Source organism: Quercus lobata, chromosome 10 (genome assembly GCF_001633185.2).
Source record: "Quercus lobata isolate SW786 chromosome 10, ValleyOak3.0 Primary Assembly, whole genome shotgun sequence".
NCBI classification, from domain to species: Eukaryota; Viridiplantae; Streptophyta; class Magnoliopsida; order Fagales; family Fagaceae; genus Quercus; species Quercus lobata.
Window position 1 is genome coordinate 30,892,175 of NC_044913.1, and position 27,303 is coordinate 30,919,477.

The 27,303-nt window shown below is 36.3% G+C and overlaps 1 long non-coding RNA gene across 1 annotated transcript; it reads right to left on the reverse strand.

Moving 5' to 3' along the window:
• Positions 1-633: 633 nt before the first annotated feature.
• Positions 634-4,217, reverse strand: LOC115963337. The gene is made up of 3 exons (XR_004085798.1): positions 4,159-4,217; positions 1,290-1,319; positions 634-944 (listed from the first exon to the last, which is right to left on the reverse strand). It is a non-coding gene; the product is annotated as an uncharacterized LOC115963337 (long non-coding RNA).
• Between the last annotated feature and the right edge of the window lie 23,086 nt (positions 4,218-27,303).

The window sequence follows — 27,303 nt, forward strand, 5'->3', positions numbered from 1 at the left end:
TGTAGTCTATTCCAGAGTTGAGTACCGAGCTCTTACTGATACTACTTTTGAGCTTTTGTGGCTTTGCTGGCTCTTTGGGGACATGACTACCCAGACCTCGACTACTATTATCCGCTACAATAATCAGAATACTATCCATATTGCTCATAATGATTTCTTCCACATCTGCACACATTAAACACATTAAGATTGAATGTCACTTCATCCATCATCATCTTTAGTAGGGTAGCCTTCATTTGCACTCAATTTCCTCTAAAAACCAATTTGTTAGCATTTTCACTAGGTGTTATTTGCCCGGCCGTTTTCATGATCTCATCTTCTAACTCAAGTTGTCTTCGTCCTCACCACCTCAAGTTTGAGATGAATGTTAATATATTAGCACATGTTTAAATCTTGAAGACATTAATTATCCTTGATCTTAGCCTAATCAAGGGCTACACATAGGTCAACTAAAATCAAGGAACCTGAATTGTCCCTGACCATAGCATACTTAAGGGCTCCCCATAGGTCAAATACTATGTGTGTATATATTCACATTTGTACAACACTCTTCATATACGTGAATACAGAGATTATTCAAATCTTTTCCACTAGTTCTTTCTTTGTCCTCTTTATTCAACTATAGGAATGGAATTCAGTGTTTTTAGTTTACTTGTAGGTCAACACGTACTTTATCAGGGCTTATACAAGATTTAGAACAAACAAACTACAATTGAATTTAGGAAGATCCACTTAAATGCTAGAGTAGTTCCACCACCACAGCTAGCTTTTCTGACCGTGTACCAAAATGGCATTCACTCCGGGACTATATTCTAATCTATCAAGCCTGGGTTGCTGAAATAATTACAGCCACAGAGAAAATTGCCAAACCAAATAGACCAAAGTGATCCCATAGGCTGCACTTTTTAGACTGCTTGAAGGTGTAGAGTTGTGTGAGGAAGAACCTGATAGAGAACTCAAATAATAAATTAAATTAAGGAAAAAAAAAAAAAGGTTCAAATCTAATTTCAACATTTTATTTACACTTGTATTCAAACACCGGGCATAAAAAAAAAATTCAAATAAAACATGTGACTATAACTAAGATTAAAAGCAATTCAAAAGATTAGAACATTTCTACTAATTGTGAGTTCTTAGGCCCAAAATTTCAAATTTCCTGTGAATCAAAAACCTAAGTTGATCATCGCAGAAATTCACAATTATTTGTACTCGAAAGCAAGGGAGAAAGGTCCAAAAAATATGTACTTCACTGACATCCAACTAGTAATAAATAAAATCTGGGGACTTACCATTGGTGGAAGATCCAGGCGGGGGTGCAACTGTAATAAAAGAGAAAGAACAAAAAAAAAAGTGTCAGATGAAACAACCATAACATGCTTATAATATTAGCCAAAAAAACTTACCAGATAATCTAAAAAGAATTGATGTACAATTTAGGCCTTCGATGAAGTCATCTTCAACATCCTCTCAAAAAAAAAAAAAAAAAGTCATCTTCAACATTATAGTCTAATTACATTGATCCCATGTTAATCCTTTTGGACCTTTCCCAATTGCCCAAACTATTCATCTATGAATTAGCCTTTTAAACCAGTTCACTCACCAATTGATGAAAAAGCAGTAAGCAAATTTGAATAGTGAAGAAAGTTGGGAAAGGAAATACTATCAAAATAACCGTAAACAGCATTTGGAGAAGCCTATCATTGAAAAGCCCACTGAAACCTATAAATTCTATTACGGTTTTTCAAACAGGTTGATCAGCTAAAGGACATGGACAACCAGGATTTGAGAGAAAAATAATTTGGTAACAGTTCTTTCTTTTTACGTTTTAATTTTTAGTTATTTACAATATATATATATATATATATATATTATAATTTAATAATTACAAAGGGGATGGAAAGTTTGGACCTTGAATGTGTCACTAGGAAGTTTCAACCAATTGACTTACAAAGCTATTAACTATGTACAAGTTTTTAAAGTCCTACTTTCTATATTTACAAGGTTAAAATTTGCCATCTACCAACGATATACAGCTATACTTAAAACAACATTCCACAAATAAGTTTTTAACAAAAAGCTTTGCATTTTAATCCCAAATGGAATGTAGAATATATCAAAAAAGAAAAACAGAAACCCAAGATATAGGATCGAGAGCAAAAAAGGCATGTGCATTAAAATTCGCAATATTGTATAAAATAGACCGTAGTAAAAATAAAATAAAATAAATTCACCTTTGTTGTGCCACATCAGCGACCTAATCAATCATTTATTTTCGACACTTTCTCTCATCTTACAATTACACTTCTTCCAACATTTTCCTATCACTTTTATCTTTTTATTTTCCTATTACTCTATATTGTAACATAACAATTCCTCCATCCCATCATCCTTCATTTATTTTGACTATTCTTCTCACCATTTCATTTACTATAAAAATTGCTATTTTCTTTTCCATTCAATCCATATTTTGCCCACAAAAAAGGTAAATACTCTCTCTCTCTCTCTCTCTCTCTCTCTCTCTCTCTCTCTCTACTTTTGGTAGATTTTTAATTCTTTATTGCATCTTTGTTTTAGGTTGATGAATTTTTGTGTTGAACTCTACTTTGGTATAATGTGATTTGGTTGTGTTTTAATTTGGTATCTTTTTTATTTTCTTCTCTTTAGTTGATAAATGTTATCCTATGACATTATATAATATATATAATGCTATTTTATTACATTGCATCACTTGGATTATTTGGTGTTTATAACTATACATTTTTTAGTTAATTTTTAGATATATTAGAAGTGAGAATTTGAGTTTATATCAAAATACTATCTAGATATCTATGTATTTGAATGTTCCTTTCAATTATTTGAGTAATATAAATTCTAAATATGTGATGAGGTTTGATTATTATGATAATCTCCTTAAGAGAATGAGAAGATTTTTTTTTTTTTTTTTTTTAATAATAAGAGAATGAGAAATATGAATCATTAATTTGAAACATAAAAGAGTTTTGTTTTACCAAAATAAATAAATAAATAAATAACACACTGTACCAAATGTTTGAAGAATATAGATTACTTCCAAAAAGAATCAATCAAACACACCCAATTTTCTAAAAAATAAAAATAAAAAAGTTCCAAAAAAATAGAATGATCTATTTGTAGACATAAAGAAATGGAAAAACTTTTTAAAATAGTTCAATTGTTAAGAAAATAAATATGTGAAATAGGAATCCGATACTTGATTAACTAAATCTCAACTGGGGGGAAGATCAAACATTAAAATTCCATTTACGAATGACATCAATCAATCAAGCCTAGAATTTGATAGCTTTCATCCTAAATTTAGGCTAAAAGAGAGAAAGTAAAAGAAAAACATAATAGCTTTATAAGAGACTGTAAAAACAATAAAATTCTATCATCTTAGCTCAAAAAAAAGTAAAAACAATAAATTTAAAGACACAGAAAGTTTAGGGATGCAGTAAATCTTAAAAAAAATTGTCTATTCATGATACATGAAAGATTTGTCATTATGGCAAATTATGGCCATAAAAAATTGAACCTCTATGAAACCAACTCAAAATTTCTAACAAAAGATTCAGATCCATAAGTTGAGACCCATAAGTTGATACTGACCAGTTCAGATCCATAGTTTAATGAGTTACATCTATTACTTTTCAAATTCATGTTCAATGGTAAAATTTGGACTAAATCTTTTGGATTTTGTGACACCAGAAACTTTAAAATATTAGAAAATTATGGTGATGATGACGACAAATAATAGCAGGCAAGCATTTGATGACACAGTGTATATACATGATTAAACGCACAATCATCTTATTAAAAAAATTAAATGATATCAAAACTAAATATTCAAAAAAAAAAAAAAATCAATTTATATGTCATAATTAAGCAGCTAAAAATCTTGTAACTCAATTGACACATTTTAATATTTCTAACAAAGACATCCAAAGTTCAAAATTTTCACACCAACTATTGATGTATAAAATATAAAAATAAAAACCCACAAAGCACATCAATAATTCAAATGCAAGCCACTCTAACCCAGGAAATAAAAACTAATACCACCAAATAACCATATAAAACTGAATTCTAATTAAGCAGAACTAAAAACAAAAACAAAAAAAGAGAGAAGAAGATCTGAAAAACCTTTGCATACTGACTGCGTAAGATTAATACCGCAGTCCTTACGAAGCTTCATGAGCTCCACCAGGGTAATGTTGAAACTCGTCAAGACGTCGGTATGGGCTAATATGTTGCAGAGGCACTTGAGATCATGGGTGATTGTCTCCTTCAATTGCTCACAGCATATTGCCGGTGCAATATAGGAGCCCTTCAAGTATGGTTGACAAGAAGCGAGGTTATTCTGCAAGCATGGGAATGATTCAACACCCCCTGAAGCTGCCGGCCCAAACATGTCGGAAGTTATTTGAGAGAAACCCACAAAAAACCACGAAGAGAACAAAACAAGCAATGTTAAAATATGCTGTTTGTTGGAAGCCATGATGTTAATTTTAATGAGAACACAAACAAGGGGGGGTTTCTATATGCAGTATTATGTAAAGAGCATTGAATACATGGATGGAAACTGCAACTCTCTATGTAGGTTTTAAGATGTAGTCTCTCTTATAAAACAATTTCACAAGCCTAAGGTCTGGCATAACCGCATAAGCCGTAACTCTTAAAAGTTTGTTACTTAGACTTTGTTATGAAATTGTTATGAAAACATTGTGGCCGTAGCTTTATTTGGAATTTAAATATTTGTTTTGGAAGTTACTCCTATTTCCTGCTGTCTCTATCTCCATTAAATGACCATTTTTATTTCTGGGGAAAATTATTCAGTACGTAGTGATGTGGGAATGAAAATCTTTAATCCCGTATTTTGTGTTCCATTTCATACTCCACTAATTGTAGTATACATGTACGTGATTTCTATCCAATTATTTTATTAGTAAAGTTGGACTCATTGTGATGGTGACATGTATCTATTTTTGATCACATGTTAATTATCATTGCAACAGGTTTAGTACATTGAAGGTACTGGTCTTAAGATTTACCCTATATATTAGCATGAACCTTAGCTATAATTATAATTTAAGATTTTGTCAAGTGACACATTTTTTAAGAGGCAACTAGATTCTCTTCATTTAACATTCCACCTCACCAAAATCAAAAGTTTGCATGTATTAATTAATAGACAAAGTTTAGTTACAAAATTAGTTGTAACCTGAGGCTACAACCTTAATAAAAGAAACATTACTACATATTTTGAAAATCTAACCATTAAATTGCATGTTTTTTACGCTCTTAATATACATGTTAAATTTTGTGTCAATTAAATATTATTTACTATATGATCTATAAGCTTATATTTTATACATAATTTTAAACTACAAAAACTTGCAATTTAAACAATTTATTGATGACATAACTATTGATCTTTAATTTTCTAGAAATTTTGCAAGCATGGAGGATATAAGAAGAAGATATAATCCAATGATGGATTTATCAAAATTCACCTCAAATAAAAAGACATTAAGCAAGGTTGTAGCCTATGGCTACAACCAATATTGTAGCTAAATTTTGTCCTTAATTAATTGCCATGTGTTAATTAGTCAAATGCATTGATTCTCATGTATTCATTCTTTACTAGTATTTAGCCCTTGCGTTGCATGAATGTTTTTATAATTTGTTTCCCAATTATTATTATTATCATTATTGTAGGGAGTGGAACAGTCACATCCTGAACTTGAAGCCCAAGGAGTAGTTGGGCTACGAGAAAGAGTAGGGCCTAACCTATGTCCAGAAAGGGAGCTCGGTGGATAATGCACCATGCGAGGAGAATAGTAGGGTCATCCCAAGCATCACAGGAAAAATGAGTGACGCAAAAGATTAGTTCCCGTGGAGACGATAAGGAGCCCCTTTACTTGACGTGCAGGATGTAGGTGGTCCATGTGCTATCACCAGAAGATTCCTGGAACCACAGGAAGGTTTAGGAACATGCAAGAAGATTGAAGATCTTTACCTCCGCGTTAGTGATGAGGTTCTTACCTCATTTCTGCCACATTAAATGCTAGTGAGACAGCTTGAACAGTAGCAACAACCCCCAAAAGTCAAAGTTCTAGGATAAGGGAGAGGAGGAATCCGATAAAGTGAAGAAAAATATCCTTGAGGTTCTAGTAAGCAACAGGATAGCTGTAATTATAAGAGTAACGATTGAAGCTATAAAAGAAGAGGAGAGGTAAAGTAAGAAGGATCAGAAAAATCTACTTGGGGAGAGAAATAGAAATAGAAAAAGAGTAACACTAAGGGTGTCACCACAGGAACAGTACAGTTTTCTATATTAACACCTATAGTTGTATTTGTTAGAGGAATGGTTAGAGAAATCCACTGCTTGTGTTTCCCATTGTAGAGTGTTTATTCCTTATTGTTTATTTATATTTAATTTGTGTAAACTATTATTTTAGAGTTCCGAGGTGAGCTCCTCGGGGGCTAAATTCTGTGTCCCCATCATCATCATCATCATCATCATCATCATCATTATAAAAATAATAATAAGTAGAAGTAACAATTGTAAATTACAAAAACATAATTATAAAAATATTAAGTAGAAGTAGCAATTGTAAATAACAAAAACATAATTATAATCAAGGATTTATTTTTAAAAATATTATAATCAAGGAAAGCAAGATGGTTTGAGAAAAGCATGTGTGTCATCAATTCATGTATCCTCATATTTCACATTTAAAAAATAATTACACATTTCTAGTTTCATTGTAAATAATTTTTTTTTTTTATTGGAACTACAAAAAAAAAATAGATTTTATATTTTTATGTAATTACTATTACTACTACTACTATTATTATTATTATTATTATTATTATTATTATTATTATTATTTGAACTACCAAAAGTATTTATGGGAAGAAATTAATTGGTTTCACCATTGTCGTCTCATGGAAAATAATATAATAATTCAAATGATAATGAATAATTGAAGATAGGATTTTATCCCAAGAAAGTTTCTGATTTCATGCCCATAAGCTTATGTAATGTCATTTATAAACTTATTGTAAAAGTGGTGGCTAACTGGTTGAAAAAGTTTTTAGCTAATTCCGTGCCAGATTCCCAGAGTGCCTTTTTTTGGGCCGATTGATCTCTGATAACATACTGGTGGCTTTTGAGACCCTCCATTATCTGAAGAGAAAAACACAAGGCAAGATGGGTTTTATGACTCTTAAGTTGGACATGAGTAAAGCTTATGACTGGGTGGAATGGGGTTTCTTGGAGGCAATAATGCATCACTTGGGGCTTGGAGAGAAGATGAGGAGAATTATTATGTCATGCTTGCAATCTGTTTCCTATTCAATCCTCCTAAATGGGCAGCCAGTGAGAAGCATCAAACCATCTAGGGGGCCTCCGCCGAGGGGATCCATTATCACCTTACCTGTTTCTCTTGTGTGCAATGGGGCTATAAGGTTTATTGCAAAAGGCCGAGATGGAGGGCAGTATAAAGGGAGTTGCTATTAGTATATATGGTCCTCGAGTATCGCACTTATTCTTTGCAGATGATAGTGTCCTCTTTTGCCGTGCCACTAAGGATGAATGTCAGAGGGTTTTGGATATTTTGGCTATCTATGAAAGGGGAACGGGCCAAAAAATAAATAAAGAGAAGACTAATATCTTCTTTAGTTCAAACACCATTCACCAAACCCAAACTCACATCCAGCAACTATTGGGAGTCTTGGTGATCAGACAATATGAAAAATATTTGCGTTTGCCTGCATTAGTGTGGAGGGCAAAAAAGAGGAGCTTTGTTTATCTTAAGGAAAGGGTGTGGAAGAAATTGCAGGGGTGGAAGGAAAAACTACTATCTATTGTAGCTAGGGAGGTCCTTGTAAAAGCTATTATTCAAACCATTCCAACCTATACCATGAGTTGTTTTAAGCTCCCTAAAGGATTGATCAAAGAAATAGAAGTTCTTATTAGAAAATTTTGGTGGGGCTACAGTGATGATTCAAGGAAGGTGCATTAGGTAAGTTGGGAGAGGTTTTGTGAAGCTAAAGAAGTGGGTGGCATGGGATTCAAAGAAATTGAGAAGTTTAATGAAGCCCTCCTTGCTAAACAAGTATAGAGGATGATGCATAACCCGGACTCCCTCTGCTTTAGAGTCTTCAAAGCTCGATTCTTCCTTAATTGTTCTATTCTAGATGCCAAGGACCCCAACTCCAGTTCCTATGCATGGAAGAGCATCCTTAGTGCTCAAGATATTATAAAAGAGGGTATGGTTTGGCGCATTGGAAATGGTCAATCAGTTCGGATCAAGGAAGACAAGTGGTTACCGGTAAAACCAAGTAGAGTAATCCTTTCCCCCCTCCCTTCAGTGATGGCAGAAACAAGGGTGAGCTCTCTCATTAATCCTGATTTGAGTGTGTGGAAATCCGAGGAGGTAAACCGTGCTTTTCTACCTCATGAAGCTTCAATGATATTAAGTATTCCACTAAGCCGTAGAATTCCCCCTGATTGTGTGTCTTGGTCGTGCACCCCAACCGGAGAATTCAGCACTAGTAGTGCTTATAAGTTGCTGGCTGCTTCGGCTTCAACAGAATGTGCAAGTGCGTCTAACCAGGCCAACCAAAGTACCTTTTGGAAACGCCTTTGGAAGATGCAGGTGCCCAACAAGATAAAACATTTTGTTTGGAGGGTGTGTAACAATGCTCTACCCATAAAATGTAACCTGAAGTAAAGACATATTGTAGAATCGGATGTGTGTGAGCTATGTAAAACTGATCCGGAAGATGCTTTCTATGCGCTGCACTTCTGCAGCCATGTATCTCCTATGTGGCTGCCCCACCAATGGTTTCAATCCATGATATCCCCCCCTCCCCTGAATTTCTGTGATTTACTTAACAAGTTTATACAGGTTGGTGACAAACTCAGACCGGAGATGTTTGCAACAATTTCATGGAGCGTATGGAATAGAGGTAACGCTCTCCATTTTGGATGTGAAGCTTTACCAATAGCGAAGATCAGCTTCGTTGCATGTGCTTTGCTCCACGACTTCATCAATAGTCAAATTCCAGAAGCTCCTCTCTCTTGACTTGCTGTTCGGCATCAGTGGTGCCCTCCAGAACAAGGATTTGTTAAAGTGAACTTCGATACTGCCCCCTTCAAACAAACGAACTCAGCTAGACTCGGTGTCATCGTGCGGGATTGGCGAGGTGTGAACCTTGGTAATTTGTCCATGCCTGCTATGCTATCATCAACAGTTGCTGATATGGAAGCTCTCGCTTGCCTCAGAGCTGTCCAATTTGCTGCTGAGCTTGATCTTCATTGTGTAATATTCGAAGGTGACTCGGCCACTATTATTTTTGCAGTTTCCCAGGGGACTTCAAGACTGTCCTCCTTTGGAAATATAGTAGATTGTTAGATTCTAAGGAATTATGAACTAATGTATTAGAACTTCAAATTGTAATGTTGGCAAACCATGATCAAAACGTTTTAGTCTTGTTTAGACTTGCTCAAAGTATATGTTTTTTTTATGTAAAGTTGGAATCGAGTTGCTGCAGGATTTACTATGTAAATCTGCTTGGCTTGATCGATCGAGAATTATACTCGATCGATCGAAAGTCGTGCAGATTGTTTTTTCTGCAGAATTTCCAACTCAGCCTAAGCCCGTTTGACGTGTAGGGTTTTATGTTTTGTCTTCAGTATAAAAAGGAAAATCCTAACCACGTTTTTATGTTGATCTTTCTGCTATGTGTGTGAATCTTCTGTGAAATCAAGAGGTGGTTGCCTTCACACATACTTAAGGTTTCCAAGATTCAAGATTATGTCAAGAACTTGGTAATCAATTCAATTACTGATTCAAGAGCTTAAAGATACACAAGTGGGAGTGCTTGTACTTGCTAGGAATCCAAGAAAGAAGTAGTCCGTGGACTCGGAGCTATCATGGGGTCATGGTAGTAAGTTTCCTACTCGAGATAGCAATAGGATGTTAGTGGTCTAAGTCACTATTGTGTAAATTTCAATTCTTTCATAGTGGATTCAGTTTTACCTTAAGGATAGCTAGGTTAAATCCTCCCCAGGTTTTTTACCGGTATGGTTTTCCTGGGTTATCATATCGTTGTGTTCTTTATTTTCTGCAATTAACAATGATATGATTTATATGTGTTAACCTAGATCTACATAATTTACCTAAGTTAATCACTTGGCTAAATAACTAGGTTAATCTGGTTGTGTTTAAGGGGTCTAAAAACAAACAAGTGGTATCAAAGCAGGTTGCTTTTTTGTTTTAGATCTTTTGATCTAAGAGCTGATCCTTGACCCCTGTTGTCATGGAACACGGACACTCTCTTGTTATTCCACCTCACTTTGATAGGAATAACTATGCTTATTGGAAAGTAAGGATGAAAGCATTTCTGAAATCTATTGATGAGAGAGTCTGGAATTTCGTTGAATACGGATGGGAGAAGCCTACTACTCCTGTGAGTGACTAGCAAACTTCTCAGAAAGAAGCAGCTGCGTTTAATAGCAAAGCTATGAATGCTATTTTTAATGTTGTTTCTATAGAGGAATTTAAGAAAATCTTCAATGTTGAGATTGCTCATACTGCTTGGAATATCCTCCAGACTGTGCATGAAGGCACAAAGGCTGTTAAAATCAATAAGTTGCAGCAATTAACTACTAGATTTAAAAGCATTAAGATGTCTAATGATGAATCTTTTGATGAATTCTATGCTAAACTTAATGATATTGTTAATTCTGCTTATAATCTGGATGAAATCTATGATCAACCTAAAATTGTTAAGAAGATTTTTAGATCTTTAACTGAGGATTTTAGACCCAAAGTGATTGTCATCACTGAAAGCAAGATGTGGATTCCATCCCTATTGATGAACTTGTAGGATCTCTTCAGTCCTATGAGTTGGACCTATCTAAGACTAGCAAATTCAAATCAATGGCTCTTAAGTCTATTGATGATGTTGATGTGAGTGGATTTGATGATGAGCTTTCTGCTACAGAGATTGCTTACCTTGCCAAGAACTTTAGAAATTTTCTTAGGAACAATAACAGAAGGGCAAGAGGTAAGAACACTGTTGAACTTAGAAATTTTAGGAGGAATGATCCCACTAAGATTAATAACACTGAAAAACCTAAAGAGAAAGTAGGTCAACCTTCTAATAATTCTATGGGTCAACAATGCTTTGGTTGTCAAGGGTATGGTCATGTGAAATCTGAATGTCCAACATTCTTGAGATCTAAGGGTAAGGCTATGGCTGTAACCCTTAGCGATGATGAAGTTTCTGATAATGAATCTGGCAGTGATGAGGATGGAAACTTCATTGATTTCACTGCTACTGTTGTAGTTGATGAAAGTGTTGCTGTTGAAGAGAACCCTTCTGATAGGGAACTCTCTGAGGATGCAGATTTATAAGAAACCTATAATAAACTTTGCAAAGGATGATTTGAGTGTTGATTTAGGCTTAAAGAAAATTGCATCTCTTGAACTTAAAAAGAAAATTTTGCTTGTGAAACTTTTTGATGCTAATGAATTGTTGAATAATGTGAAGACTGAGAACATTTTTTTGCTTGATAAAGTTAAGAGTTTGGAACTTGAATTGTCTATTGCTAGAGAACAAACTAATAGGTCTACAAGCTCCAAACTTGATCACATGCTGAGTGTTCAAAAGTCTCCCTTTGACAAAACTGGTTTAGGTTTTGTAGAAAGCATCTCTGTGCCTGAACTCCATTCCATAAACTTTGTTCCTTCTTCTAAACCCCCTGTGAGTGAGGTTGTTAAACCCTCTGTGAGTGAGGCTCCTAAATCTGTAGAAGTTACACCTCCTAGAAAGATTATGGTTGATCTTCAAGAGTCTAAACCTAAGGCTCATAACCCTCCTAAGGGCAAGTTGCATGATAAGCCTGCATGGGTTTGTCATTTTTGTGAAAAGTCTAGACACATTCATCCAAACTGTTTCAAGTTGCAAGCTGCCAAGCGAGCAAACAAGCCAAAAGTGCCTGTGCCTCAAGCACAAGATCCTATGATACTTATTGGTGAATTGGTAAAGACTTTAAACCTTTATTCCAATCCTGGAGTTGCTCAGAATTCTAATTTAAAGAATAACTTCAATGCTTGAGTTGCATCTAAAAAGTTTTGGATGCAAAAGGCTCAATCAAATTGAGTCTTTCTGACATGGTCCTTGTACTTCATCTCTCTACTCTTTGTGACCTTTATTTTTGTTGGTTTTTGTTTTCTTTTTGTTTTTGGGACTTGCATTGCATATCATTCATGCATTTCATTCTAGGATTGTTTTTGTTTCTTCTTAAAAAAAAAAAAAAAAAAAAAGAAGCAAAATGTGTTTTGCAGTATTTTCTTGGATTTGAAATCAAGGTTGGACAATTTATTTTTACATAACATGTTTATGTACTTTGTTTAGCTTAGATGAGCTTATTTATTGCACTTTACTAGTTGAAGCCTTGTAGTGCATGTTTAGTGGGAAAGATGTTTATAGTTTTTGATCACATTGTCTTGATCTTAAAGTTACATGCCTTTGATTGTCGGACTTGATCTTATTGAGAAAGACATAAATAACCATTTCACCACTGTTTACTAGCCAATCATGAACACCTTAGTGCATATTGTAAGATTTTGTGCTCGAGAAAGTGTAGCACATGGACAAAAATATCATAAGGTGTAGCCTCGGTTTAAATGCTAAAATTGGTGTGTACATTATTGGGCTTTAATTACTTCACAATTTAATAAAATTGGTGTGTACATTATCCCGGCTAATTTAATAAGTTTCTGATCAAATAAAATTGGTGTGTGCAATATGAGGCAAATAAAAAAACTTACATGATTGCAAGCTTGTTTTCTAAGAGATGTGAGAGTTATATGATGTAACTCTTTAGGTAATAGTCTCTTTCAAATTCTATGTGATGAATTTTGTAGACATTGTGCTTGATTTCTATTTACATATCTTCTCACATGTATCTCGAGCTTTTACTAGTTGCACACACTACACAAGTTACTCTTTGCTAAATTTTGTACATGTTATTGTGTGTAATTTTGGTTTGGCCAACTAAGTTTGAAAATTCCTTAAGTTTTATGCAAAACATGCTTGATGCTTGAGAATATAAGGTGAATTGATTGAAAATCTTAATTTTGGGAAAACTGGGTTCAAAACAAGTGGTTTTGAAAAGCATTTCATCTCATACTCATGCATTTTATTCATAAAATTCAATGCTTTGAGGAGTTTTTGCATAAAATTACTCTGTTTTTCAAAAAATTGTGTTTTCCAGATTTTTGATCAATCGAACTTGTTTCTTGACCGATCGAAAATGCGATTAAAATTTTGGTTTGAACCTAACCTACTCGATCACTGTTGGATCAATTGAAAATGATTTTCGATCGATCGAATCTATTTTTCGATCAATCGAAAATCGTATAGAGAGTTTTTTAAAACCTATGCTTTTCACGTGTTCATTCACTATTTCAAAAAGTTTCAAACTCTTTTCTCTCTCTCTTTGATCGGTCAAGGCTTCAAATCACTGTTTTTGTCGTTTTCCCTCAATTTTCTTCAAGGGTTTTTGTCATCTAAGGTCGGTAAGACCTTTATACCCCTCCTTTTTCATTTATTTTCATTATTCATGCATTTTTTCATGCATTTAAGGGTGATTTTAGAACCTAAGAAAATTTGGGGTTTTTGATGATTTTAATCTTTTCTTTGGAAATTGATCAATGGGTTTTTGTTGTGGGATGTTATACAACTGTTCTATGTGTATTAATTTTATCAATTTGGTGATTTTTGACAAATTGAAATTTCTAGGGCTTGAAACTACCCGAATTGGGGATTTTGTTCAATTTTGCTAAATTTTGTGAAATTGGCTTATTAGATTGATTCATTTGATCATTATATTGTGTTATCTCTCTTGTGAAATGGTCAATTGTTCAATTTGTTGAGTTTTGTGAAAATGGGTTTTTCAAAGTTTGGGGTTTTTGATGTAAACTCTATGCTCAAGCCAATTTTGTGAATTTGAAGTACAATTGAACTTATTCTCATTGCATTAGAGCATGAATCATGTATTGATATTGTTCATGCATCATATATGAAAGTTCAAAAACGTGTATAAACACCTTTGAACGTTTAGACCCCCAAATTACAACTTAACCAATTCAAGCAATATGTCAAACAACTAGCGTGCGGAAACTTAACATAAGCTATAATATGGAATTGGTAAAAACTATCTAAGCCGAAACAAAACACAATCCACAACAGATAATAAAAAGGCAAAGATAGAGAGGAGGGAAGATGCAAATACAAAGACAACACGCGATGTGTTATCGAAGAGGAAACCGAACCCCTCGGCGTAAAACCTCTCCGCCGCCCTCCAAGCGGTAAACAATCCACTAGAAAATACAGTTGGGATACATGGACAGCAATAGACCCTCCAAGCCTAATCTACCCAGTGCACCTAAGCCCTCCAAGCTTCTTGCTCCAACGAGGTTGCGCCGAACCTTTTTCTTTTCTAGCTTCCCGGATTCCGCTACTAGACCGTAGCATCAACCAATGAAGATTGGTTCCTTCCTAACTGCTTCCCAGAAATCCAAACAGCTCTCTCACAGTAATGATAATGGTGAGAATCAGGTTTGGTATAATGCCTCTCAAGGATTTGACAATGGAGAGGAAGAGAGTTGAGGAATTTGAAGAGACTCTAATGTATAGATTGTGGGTGAATCAATCTTGTTTTTCTTTAGGGTTTCTCTTTCAAAATTCTCTCTGGAAGCTCTCTTACAATCGTGGGTAAAAGGGGTATTTATACTGGAGTGGGAGAGGAATGTGAAATGTTAGGTTTTACAAAACAGGGGTGGCTTGCGGCTTGACCTCGCGGCTTGACTAAGTCGCGAGATCCAGTCGCGAGATAACTGTATGGCCAGTTGTCCTGTTTTGTCCTGTAGTGCTCCAGCTTGCATGACTGTTCACCTTCCAGTATGCTTGGCACGTGTGCTGCGTCTGGCGGCTTGCAGCCGCGAGTCACCCGCGAGGCCCAGCTGCGAGTCTCTGTTTTATTGCACACTCTTGAGCAATCTTCACTCTATCTCACTCACTACCCTTACATCAAACCCACCTAAATACAGGGTTACTAATTGCTGAATTATAAGTAAATTTGGCACGGAATAAAGCCAATTAGATGGTTGAATAAATTCAACCTTACAATCTCCCCCTTTGGCTATTCCGTGACAAAACCCTAAAACAGACTCTAGACTTAACATGTGAGTTGGGAACAGTTGAACAAAACTCACTCACACCTAACTCTAGAAGCTGTGAAGCACTTGAATCATATGAACATAAAACTCCTGAAACACAACAATACACCATGATCATTGTTAAGCAGAAAATCGTGAAATGCATATGAAACAGGCAATATGTGATCAAGCAAAGATGAAGTTAAGAAACAAACCATGGCTTGATCAACCAAGTGAACACCACAAGGTAGTGATCACAGTGCTCATTCACACTTGGAATGAACACAAGGACATACAAGTTAACAAGCACAAGGCAAGATACTTGTATGCTCAACACTCAACCAATGCATAATACACAAGGTATATGCATCTAGGAACAATCCTATAAGGGCACAAGAGTGACAGTACATAAATCAAAATGCAAGACATTTAGATTAAAGTACTGATTTCAACATAGCATAAAGGCTGCATTAAGCAAGGTACAAACCATAAAGCCTACAAACTATGCATAAAACATTAACCCTAAAAGCTTACAAAAGCACATGGGTACAAACACAAAACATCCTGAAAAACATCATCAAAATATATAAAAGATTAAACCAAGAGTATAGGTTAAGAGTTTGAAACAACTATACACCAAAAACACAGTGTATCAAACCCATAAAAACACTAAAAGACCAACAAACATAGATCTAAACCTATAAGTTTAGAGGATAAGACTTAAAACAAAAGTATGACAAAAGTATGTGTACTCCCCCTATCACTATGCACACTTCCCTTTGAACTTTCTCCCCCTTACTGAATGCTCTCCCCCTTTTTGGCACGAATAGCTAAAGGCTCTCGTCCAACTTTTGTTGAATAGCATCTAGCTGATTCTCCATAGTCTCAAGACGCATTTGGACATGGTTGTTTGTGGAGTAGAGAAGTGCCACAATCTCATCAATGCGTTTCTGAATATGCTCAAGTACACTGCCGACTCTATCAGTATGAGGAGCAGTCTGTGCTTGCGGAATACTAGCCTGTGAAGCTTCAGGAACAGCACGCGAAGTAGATGTGGTATGTGCAGGTGTCTCTGATTCAGGGGCAGATGGAGTAACCGGAGAGATGTGAGCACTCCTTGGTGTTTTCGAGGAGTGACTTCTGCTAGCTTGAAGAGTGAACATGGAAATAGGACGCTGACGGGTCAACATTTTTCCATCTGCAGGAGGAATAATGTCTTCACGAAGAATGAGCTTCATGATGAGACTGCAAAATGGAATAATTCCTCGAGCTGCAGTTCGACACGCGGTCTTCCTCAAGGTGTAGTAGATGTGAGCACATATATCAATGGGGGCTCCTGTAATAAGATCACAAAGGAATAGAGCTCTCCCAAGATTGATGAATGTAGTGTTAGACAGTGGGTAGAGATTGGTGAACATGATCAACTTCAGTGTAGTCAGCTCTGGTGCAAACTTTGCGGTGCTGATGGATGTTCCTGCACTGGATACTTCATGATCAGATCCTAGGATTTGTAGAATTTCTTCAACCTCTGGAGTTCGTTCATCATAAGGAGTTAGATTCACATTCTGAGGTCTGATGATGCCGAGAAGATCTGCGATGGAGTCTGGAGAAATGCCAAACTCTATTCCTCTGACCCAGAAAATGAGTTGAACTCCAAGATCAGTTGCATTGGAGAAGCATTCTTTGACCAGCTCATCCATTGGATCATCAAAGTTCCCGAACAAGTTTGCCCAATCTCGTTTCTCAAAGATTCGAGGGATAAAAGTGGTCCCTAAGGTGTTAAACTCTACCACCCGTTCCACTATAGTAGTTGACTTGTCAAAAATGTTTGAGTAGACGTGTGAGGTAAGTGGAATTCTGAACCTATCCTCATTGGGGTCTTGAGATGCCTGAGATGATAATCGAGTCCTTTTAGCAACTGGTGTTGCTGGATCGTCAGCAACAATGTCTTTACCCCTGGAAGATCGACGAGACATCTGCAAGAGAACAAGCCCACAGCAAAGAACCAACAACAGTACCACACAAGATAAATGTCAACAAGAGTCAGTGCTAATAAAAAATTTCAATACATAAATACAAACTGAAGATAGTGCAGACCCAACCAAACTTCCAACAATACAAAGGAGCACAAAATGACAGGTGCAGCAAAATGGTGATAGTGCACAAAGGCATAGAGAGACAAAACAACTAACAAAACTGTCAATGAGACAGGTTACCATGACCATGATATGCAAACATATATAGCATTTGAACATTAAGAACAGATATCATAAAACATTCCACAAGAGATATGAACATGGGAAAATATTTCAAAATGAAGTCACAAAGCATCCAAACTAGAGCACATGGTTGAGAGACACACATTATGTTATCATAAAAACTCAGTAACCCAATACCGAAATCTAACATCAACACTTAAGCAGGTGAAATGAGCAAGTCAAATAAACACCAAACCCATTTAATAAAAGATTTTCAGACTCAACAACAGGCAAATATCAGAACAATGAAAAAGCACATTGTGACCGCTCAACATGAAAACAGATGAGAACAATAGCAAACATAACAAGCCATACCCATCACACAAAGAGAGAAATATTTCGAACACAATATCAATCCAAACGGTAACAAAAATATCCATGAAATAGGGAAAATGAGATTGAGAAAACAAGACCCATACCTTTACTTGATGATTTGGATAAGAAATGAAGCACCAATGAGATTTGAAAATGGATTCACGGAGTGTTTGGGAAGGAGATAGTTTAGAGAGAAGATGAACAGTCACAAATGTTCGAGGGAAAACTGAAAAAGATTTAAAAACTGCTCCTATTTCTGTCAAACACGCGTTTTTCGCGACTGGAAGGTCTACCCGCGAGTGAGTCGCGAGCTGAGCCGCGAAAATCTCTGAGTAAACCTCGCGACTGGACCTTCCACTCGCGAACAAGTCGCCAAAAATGACCCGCGAAGACGCGACTGAAGCTCGTGACTTGACATACCTGCGACTGAGCCGCCAAAACAGGGCAAAACTGGATTTTTGAAATTTTCAGATTTCTCAAACAAAATACTTTCCAAAAACACCTAAAACACTCAAAAATCTTTTTGTGCTTGAATTAACAAAGATTAAGCATGTGAAAACACATTTCATCAAGTACAATCACACAAATGAATATGGCATTTTTTAACATAAACTTGTGTGTTGTGTGTGGATATCAACAATGAGATAGTCCTTAGTCTAATGTGAAGCTACAATGATTAATTCAACCAAGACATACACAATTAGCACTAGATCATGTGACCTATCTCAATTATAGAAATATGTATATATGACCTCCCACAAAACTTGATAACATAACTTGGAGCTTTACATTTGACTCCACTTTTACTCATAACATTTGATCTTTTTGATCTTTTGAGGCAATCACCTCTCATTGTGAGAGTGATATTTGACATTTCACTTTAATGGACAAGCCTTTGGCTTTTTGAATAAACATTTTCTTTAATATAAAGTCGCTTACCCTTTTTCCTAGTCGAATACTAGAATGTGCGACAGGCTTTTGCAGCTCAATATCTCTTTTCATTTGGAGATTTACATTTGGTGAGTTCTTTTTAGCAAAACAAAAATAAAGAGTGGGAAGATATATAGACACAAGTCTATGCATGTCTCAAGATCAACAAAACCATTCACTAATCATTCATGACAAGGTTGAAGATCTATTTACAACAATCACATAGATTTCAAGATTTCTCCCACAGAGATATGAGTGCAAAGAAACAAGCAATACTCGAAAATGCACAAAGCCATTAGCATAAAGGTACAAGGCAAAACAAGTTTTGAGACAAAAACTCAACAAAGTCAATCAAGCTTTTTGATTTTCTAATTTTTATGTGATTTTTGGATTTTTGACACTAAAAGCAAAAAGATTGATAAAACAAAATTAAAAAATATGCACAAGTAGACAAGCAAACAACCAACATAAAAAACAACAAGCAAACAAACAAACATCGTCACAAAGCATAGGAAGTATTAATGCATGGACATGTTGTAATGCTTATGCATGAGTACCCTTTTTCACCCACACGTCACTTGCGTTTGGGGTGATTTTCTTATAGGATTGGGTACGGGAGTTAGGGCTTTCAAACCTTCGTGAGAAGCTTTCCAAGCAGTTGGTGAATGCACCAATCATCTTCATCACGTTCATCATTCCGGGATCACCATTCTGATCTCTAGATTGATCACCTGCCCAATTTCTTCTATCATTTCTAGGTCCTCCTGACCTTTGAGGAGTTGCACTATTCTTTGCTCTCAGTTTTTGGCAATTTGGTAGAGTATGTCCTTGAAGTCCGCAATAATGACACACATAAGTTGCTCTAGGACCTCTTTGTGGTCGTGGGCGTGACTTGGCACGAGATTCAGACCTGCCCACAGATTGATTATGGGGATTCAACATCCGTTGGTTCACAACATTCTTCTTCTCCTCCATATTGAGCTTCTCATCAGTAAGGTCAGCTACAACTGGATCTTTGGCCTTTACAAACTTCACTTCTTTAGTGACATTTCCAGATGAACTACTTCCTCTGGTATATCCCAATCCGGATTTGTCTGAAAAGCTCTTTTGAGATGAGATAACATCATCTAGCTTCTTGGTGGTGACCCTCTCTATTTTAGCATTTGCTTGCACAACCTCATTCTCAAGAAATCTCACTTTTGTGTAAGCTTCGGACAGCTCACCATTCAGTGTTTCTATCTCACATTTGGCCTCCCTATATCGGATTAGGAGACTTTTGTAGTCCTCCTCTGCCTTCTTCATTTTTCTCACAGCAGCCTTGGCCACCCTTGTGTACTCACCCGACTTCTCCAAGAATGAGTTATAATTCTCTTGAAGATTTGCTGTGCTTTCATCTTCTTCAGCATCTGATTCTTCAACAATTCCCAGTGATTCATCATCACTATGTTCTCCAAGGTCTCGTACAAGCAGATTCAACTCATCTGAAGACTCAACATGAGCAATAGTCATAAAAGCTTAATAGTTCCCCTCTCCATCACAGCTTTCTTCAGATTCTGAGTCAGACGAATCCGAGTCACTCAATGTCGTGGCATACACTTTACCTTTCGATTTCAAATAATTCGGACATTCCTTCTTAAAGTGTCCATGCCCGTTACATTCGAAACAAGTGACACCTTATGTAGGTTGGGACTCTTTTCCATCTTTCTTTTTGAATTCCCTTTTCTCCCTTCCAGAACTTTGGAATTTTCTTTTATCATCAAATTTGCCATTATTTTTGAATTTCAAGAACTTTCTGAAATTTTTTACAAGGTATGCAACATCTTTGTCAACCACATCTTCTCCCGATGAGTCTTGATCTTCCACCTTCTCATTAATGGTCTTTAGAGCAAGAGATTTGCTCTTCCGTTGATTGGGCAGCGACATCTCATAAGTCTGCAGAGAACCAACCAGCTCCTGTACTTTGATGTCATCAAGGTCCTTACTCTCTTCAATCGCTGTCACTTTAGCACAAAAACTTTCCGGCAATGATCGAAGGATCTTCCTTACAATTTTTGAATCCTCCGTTTTCTCCCCCAAGTTGAACTTACTGACAACCACCTCATTTAGCTTCCCATAGAAAGAGTCAAAAGACTCATCCTCACTCATTTTGAGCTCCTCAAACCGAGTGGTCAGCATTTGCAACTTGGTGTCTTTCACTTTCTTCGTGCCTTCATAGGTGGTTTCCAAAATCTCCCATACTTCTTTGGCAATGGTAATATGAGAAATCCTGTGAAATTCATCTGGAGACACACCACAGAAAATAGCATTGAGTGCTTTACTGTTAGCATTAGATGCAGCAAGTGCTGCCTTATCCCAAGTGGATTTGGCTGCCTCAGGTCTGGTCCAACCAATCTCAACAGCATCCCAAACAGATTCATCAATAGAACACAGAAAAGCTTTCATGCGAACCTTCCAAAAAGCATAATTACTACCATCAAAATATGGAGGTGCATTTAGGGATTGAGACCGATCCATCTCAAAAGGGAGTCAAGGATCACACAATGGTAATGAAACCAATAGCAGTATACCCGCTCTAATACCAATTGAAAGTTCAAAAACGTGTATAAACACCTTTGAACGTTTAGACCCCCAAATTACAACTTAACCAATTCAAGCAATATGTCAAACAACTAGTGTGCGGAAACTTAACATAAGCTATAATATGGAATTGGTAAAAACTATCTAAGCCGAAACAAAACACAATCCACAACAGATAATAAAAAGGCAAAGATAGAGAGGGAGGAAGATGCAAACACAAAGACAACACGCGATGTGTTATCGAAGAGGAAACCGAAGCCCTCGGCGTAAAACCTCTCCGCCACCCTCCAAGCGGTAAACAATCCACTAGAAAATACAGTTGGGATACATGGACAGCAATAGACCCTCCAAACCTAATCTACCCAGTGCACCTAAGCCCTCCAAGCTTCTTGCTCCAACGAGGTTGCGCCGAACCTTTTTCTTTTCTAGCTTCCCGGATTCCGCTACTAGACCGTAGCATCAACCAATGAAGATTGGTTCCTTCCTAACTGCTTCCCAGAAATCCAAACAGCTCTCTCACAGTAATGATAATGGTGAGAATCAGGTTTGGTATAATGCCTCTCAAGGATTTGACAATGGAGAGGAAGAAAGTTGAGGAATTTGAAGAGACTCTAATGTATAGATTGTGGGTGAATCAATCTTGTTTTTCTTTAGGGTTTCTCTCTCAAAATTCTCTCTGGAAGCTCTCTTACAATCGTGGGTAAAAGGGGTATTTATACTAGAGTGGGAGAGGAATGTGAAACGTTAGGTTTTACAAAACAGGGGTGGCTCGCGGCTTGACCTCGCGGCTTGACTCGCGAGATCCAGTCGCGAGATAACCGTATGGCCAGTTGTCCTGTAGTGCTCCAGCTTGCATAACTGTTCACCTTCCAGCATGCTTGGCACGTGTGCTGCGTCTGGCGGCTTGCAGCCGCGAGTCACCCACGAGGCCCAGCCGCGAGTCTCTGTTTTCTTGCACACTCTTGAGCAATCTTCACTATATCTCACTCACTACCCTTACATCAAACCCACCTAAATACAGGGTTACTAATTGCTGAATTACAAGCAAATTTGGCACGAAATAAAGCCAATTAGATGGTTGAATAAATTCAACCTTACAATATAGAACTGTTATTTATTATTATTATTATTTTTTTGTGCTAACTTGCAGTCTGCCCTTTGTTTTCTTTTTGATCTTTTTTTTCTATCTTTTGTATTTGTCCTTTGATCCTTAGCATCATGATTAGGAAGACTAGAGCCCATAGGACCTCCACCTCTACTTCTTCCCCCACCTTTGAGAGTGAGAGGTTCCTAAGTGAGAAAATCCAGGAAGCATATGAGAAGCTTAACCTTAAGAGGATCATTTGGGCTGAGAGAAAGGTTCTGTTACATGAGCTTGATCCTAAGATTAGGAGAAAATTTGACCGTAGGGGCTGATTACCTCTGTTGGATGTTGATCATCCTCCTTCGGCTACCTTGATCACAGAGTTCTACTAGAACCTCTCTGTCCACTCCTATGATTCCAACACTCTTGTGAGGAATTGGATACGGGGTGATGAGTACACCATTACTCCTTCAGTAGTGGCTGTTGCTCTTGAGGTGCCAGTGGTCCAACATCCTATTTATCCATATGATGAGTCTCCGCCCCTTGATGAAATTATGTCATTTATTATTGGTACTACTATCCAGTGGGGTTCTGATCCTCGGATCACCTCTCACGAGCTGACCGAGACTCATTATCTTTTCTTTCAGATTTCTTGCTATTCCATCTGGCCTATCTCTCATCTGCACACCATTCCTTTGGAGAGATGTATGTTTTTGTATGCCCTTGTTTCTGATGCTCCTATGAGTTTTCCTTATCTTTTTATTCATTCCTTGATTGAGATTCATAGGAGTAGTTCTACTGCTCATGCTTTTTTCTTTCCGGTTTTCATTCATCGGATTCTTTTACATCTAGGTTTAGAGGACTTTCCCGCATCTGAGCCTATCCATATTATTGCTCTTATAGGTGCCACATTTCTTAGGTAAAGGGCTGCTCAGATGAGAGTGAGCTCTAAACGCCCTAGGGTAAAGACTTCTGGTGTTGCACCTCCTCTTCTCTCTTCTACAGGTGATACTATGGCAAAGGAGTTTGTTGATCCTGCTGCTGCTACTGCTGTTCCTCCACCTTCTGCCTCAAATGATTCAGACATTCGACATATATTGGAGACTGTTATGACTGTTCAGGCGGTTCATGGTCAGATTTTGGTGGACATAGTTGATGAGCTTCGTGCTTTGCGAGCGGATTTGGAGCATTTGAGATGGTCACCTCCGCCACCTCCTTTTGATGATGGATTCTAATTGCCCTTTGGCATTCCATCACAAAAAAGGGGAGTACATTTGTAGAGGGTTTTTGTAGTTAGGGGGAGATTTTTGTATTTGTGGAGCTTGTGGAGCTATTAGATTGTATCTAGGTGCTTCATTATGTATTTACATTTTTGGCTCATGATGTATTTTTTTTTTATTGGGTTGTCCATGATAGGGGGAGATACATTGATTTGTATATGTTTCTTGTTTCACATTGCTTATTGATTTATATTTATGAGGTTATTCATGATATATGTTTTTATTTTGTGTTATGTGAAATCAAGAAGTTATTTTTGTTTTGCTTGTATTTTCCACACATGCGTTTATGCGTTTGTTGAGTGTTTCAGGAAATATACAAGTTGATTTAGTCGTGCTGCTGTCTACACTTGCAATTGATAGATAGTAGTTAGGTTGAATTTGTTATGTTGGGCTATGTTTTTGTAATGGGCTGTTTTTATGTAACTTTGAGCACTTTGTTTAGTTTGTGTTTTGTCATGGATTGCCAAAGGGGGAGTTTGTTAGGTTCTAAGGAATTAGCAACTAATGTATTAGAACTTTAAATTGTAATGTTGGCAAACCATGATCAAAACATTTTAGTCTTGTTTAGACTTGCTCAAAGTATATGTTTTTTATGTAAAGTTGGAATCAAGTTACTGCAGGATTTACTGTGTAAATCTACCTGGCTCGATCGATCGAAAGTCATGCAGATTGTTTTTTCTATAGAATTTCCAACTTAGCCTAAGCCCGTTTGACGTGTAGGGTTTTATGTTTTGTCTTAAGTATAAAAGTGAAAGCCCTAACCATGTTTTTATGTTGCTCTTTATGCTGTGTGTGTGAATCTTCTGTGAGATCAAGAAGTGGTTGCCTTCACACATACTTAGGGTTTCCAAGATTCAAGATTATGTCAAGAACTTGGTGATCAATTCAGTTGTTGATTCAAGAGCTTAAAGATACACAAGCGAGAGTGCTTGTACTTGCTGGGAATCCAAAAAAGAATTAGTCCGTGGACTCGAAACTATCATGGGGTCGTGGTAGTAAGTTTCCTACTCGAGATAGCAACAGGAAGTCGCTATTGTGTAAACTTCAATTCTTTCATAGTGGATTCAATTTTACCTTGAGGATAGTTAGGTTAAATCCTCCCCAGGTTTTTTACCGGTTTGGTTTTCTTGGGTTATCATATCATTGTGTTCTTTATTTTCCGTAATTTACAATGATATGATTTATATGTGTTAACCTAGATCTGCATAATTTACCTAAGTTAATCACCTGGCTAAATAACTACATTAATCTGGTTGTGTTTAAGGGGTCTAAAAACAAACATAGATGATGTACGACACCTACTACCTAGTTTTTCTTCAGTTATTTTCAGTCATGTAAACCGCTTGGATAATATAGTTGCGGATGCTCTTGCAAAAAAGGCCTCTTCCATTGCTGGCTGCCACATTTGGATGGAAGCTTTGCCTTTAGACATTGCCGAGTTGGTAAACTTTGATGTTCATTAAGTTTCTGTTTGCTTTTTCAATAAAGTCCTAGGCTTGTGGTCTGGTTTCTCAAAAAAAAGAAAAAAGAAAGGATTTCAAGTCTTTTGAAAGATGTATAATTCTTTTTCAGAATACATGTGTATAATTAGATATTTTATATACAACTTTCCATGGTGTAACCAATAAATAAACCAATGAGTAAAATCAACCAATAACCATTCATTTCTTTCTCATACATAATTTGTGGGCATATAGAAAGCAAAATTTTAATAAACCAGGGACTGCTACCTACAATGGAAATTTGGTAAACCAACAAAAATAAAAAGTAAACATCATGCAGATAGCATCAATAACTAAATAGTACAAATTTTGTACCTGAGCATGATCACTGAAAATGTTCCACTTTGATTTTGTTTAATGAATTCCAATCTGCACTCTAATTTCTTTGATTGAGCAAAGGCATGAAACTTAATAAATAGAAAGGACAACATTGCAAAGACAAATAGGTAAACACGAACGAAGGAAAGAACTTTGAATAATAGATATTTAAAAAAGAAAAAAAAAAAAAAAAGAACAAAAAAACCCTTTGTGGAGCAATTGGAGATCTTCCTCTTCGCTTTCACGATGAGGATAATGATCACTTTCATCATATGGTCATGGTACAATTTTAGCCATTGATGCGGTATAACATTTGTTAATTAATGTATTCTTTTCAAAGCCAAGCCTAAACCATTTCATCAAACACTTTAATTTGAGAAAGATGAAACTGATTTCCATTAGCTCATGTTAGGGTCATATTTTCTATGTAATTAACTAATTTTTTGACAAAACGCACTTTACTTGTAAATTTGGTAGATCTAAGTTGGGTTTGATATATATTAAGTGATTGTATTAAAGACATTAAGATTCATTAAAGAAACAAGTGAAGAAAAACTATTTTACTGAAACTCGATAGATAGCTCGATAGAAATCTGCTATCAAGATTTAATAGGCAGCTCGACACAACCTCGACACAAGCTTGATCTATCGAGCTTTATGAATTTAGAATTTCCAGATCTGAATTTCAACCCATGTGATGTGATTTGGTTTTAGGTTTTTTTTTTTTTTTTTTTTTTTCTCACAACCCTAAACATATATAAGACTTATTTTAAGAGCCGTCACACATAGATACAGAGACCAAGAGTTTATTTTTCTCTATGAGAAGCTACTGCGTTTGTGCGCCATAAGGTTTTGTAAGCAAGTGCTTCTTGATCTTCATTGTTGATGAAGTGAAGAACTTTGCAGCCAACAACAATCATTCAAGTTGCCAGAGTTAGTCACGTACTAGAATCCGTGCAAAAAGGTTAGTCACAGATTGAAAATTTGTGCAACAAAGGAAAGAAGGCTAGTACAAGATCAAGTTCTATTGGATATTGGAGTAAAGGTTCAACTGTAAGTTTGTATTTTGGAATAGGTCAAGGTAGTGGTGAATTCTTATACTTGTAATCGTTTGATTGTTGATTAGTGTATTTTTGGGAGTGGTGACCTTAAAATCACTTGGTGGGGTTTTTGTCTTACGAGAGGTTTTCTCCATTTGTCAACAAATCACTGTGTCAAATTTATTTTCTGCTGCATTTAGTATTTTTGGTGATTTTTTGGTGTCTCCACGATTTGCATGCAATTTAACCTAATTAATTAACATGGGTAATTGAATTAATTAATCGGGGTCAAACTATCTTAACCCAACAGCTCATATAAGCAATCCACCAACAAAAAAATAGATTGATGAATTGGATTTCAAATTTCTGAGAGAGAGAGAGAGAGAGAGAGAGAGAGAGAGAGAGAGAGAGAGAGAGAGAGAGAGAGAGAGAGAGAGAGAGAGAGAGAGAGAGAGAGAGAGAGAGAGAGAGAGAGAGTTAATGCTTCACTTCAAGGCCAATACAAAATAACAGCAGAAGACGATGGGAACTGCATATTTTTCTAATTTTCAAGGCTTTGTTTTATTTACACAAAGAATAAAAAACCGAAAAGCAAAAAGAAACGAGCAGCCATGAGTTACACCAATGCCCAAAAAAAATGAATAGCTATGAGTTGCGAAGCGTAAAACACCAAGTGCAAATGAATTTCAAAACAAATAATGAAAGGTTGATCTAATAACTATAGTAATCTCTGTTTTAGGTT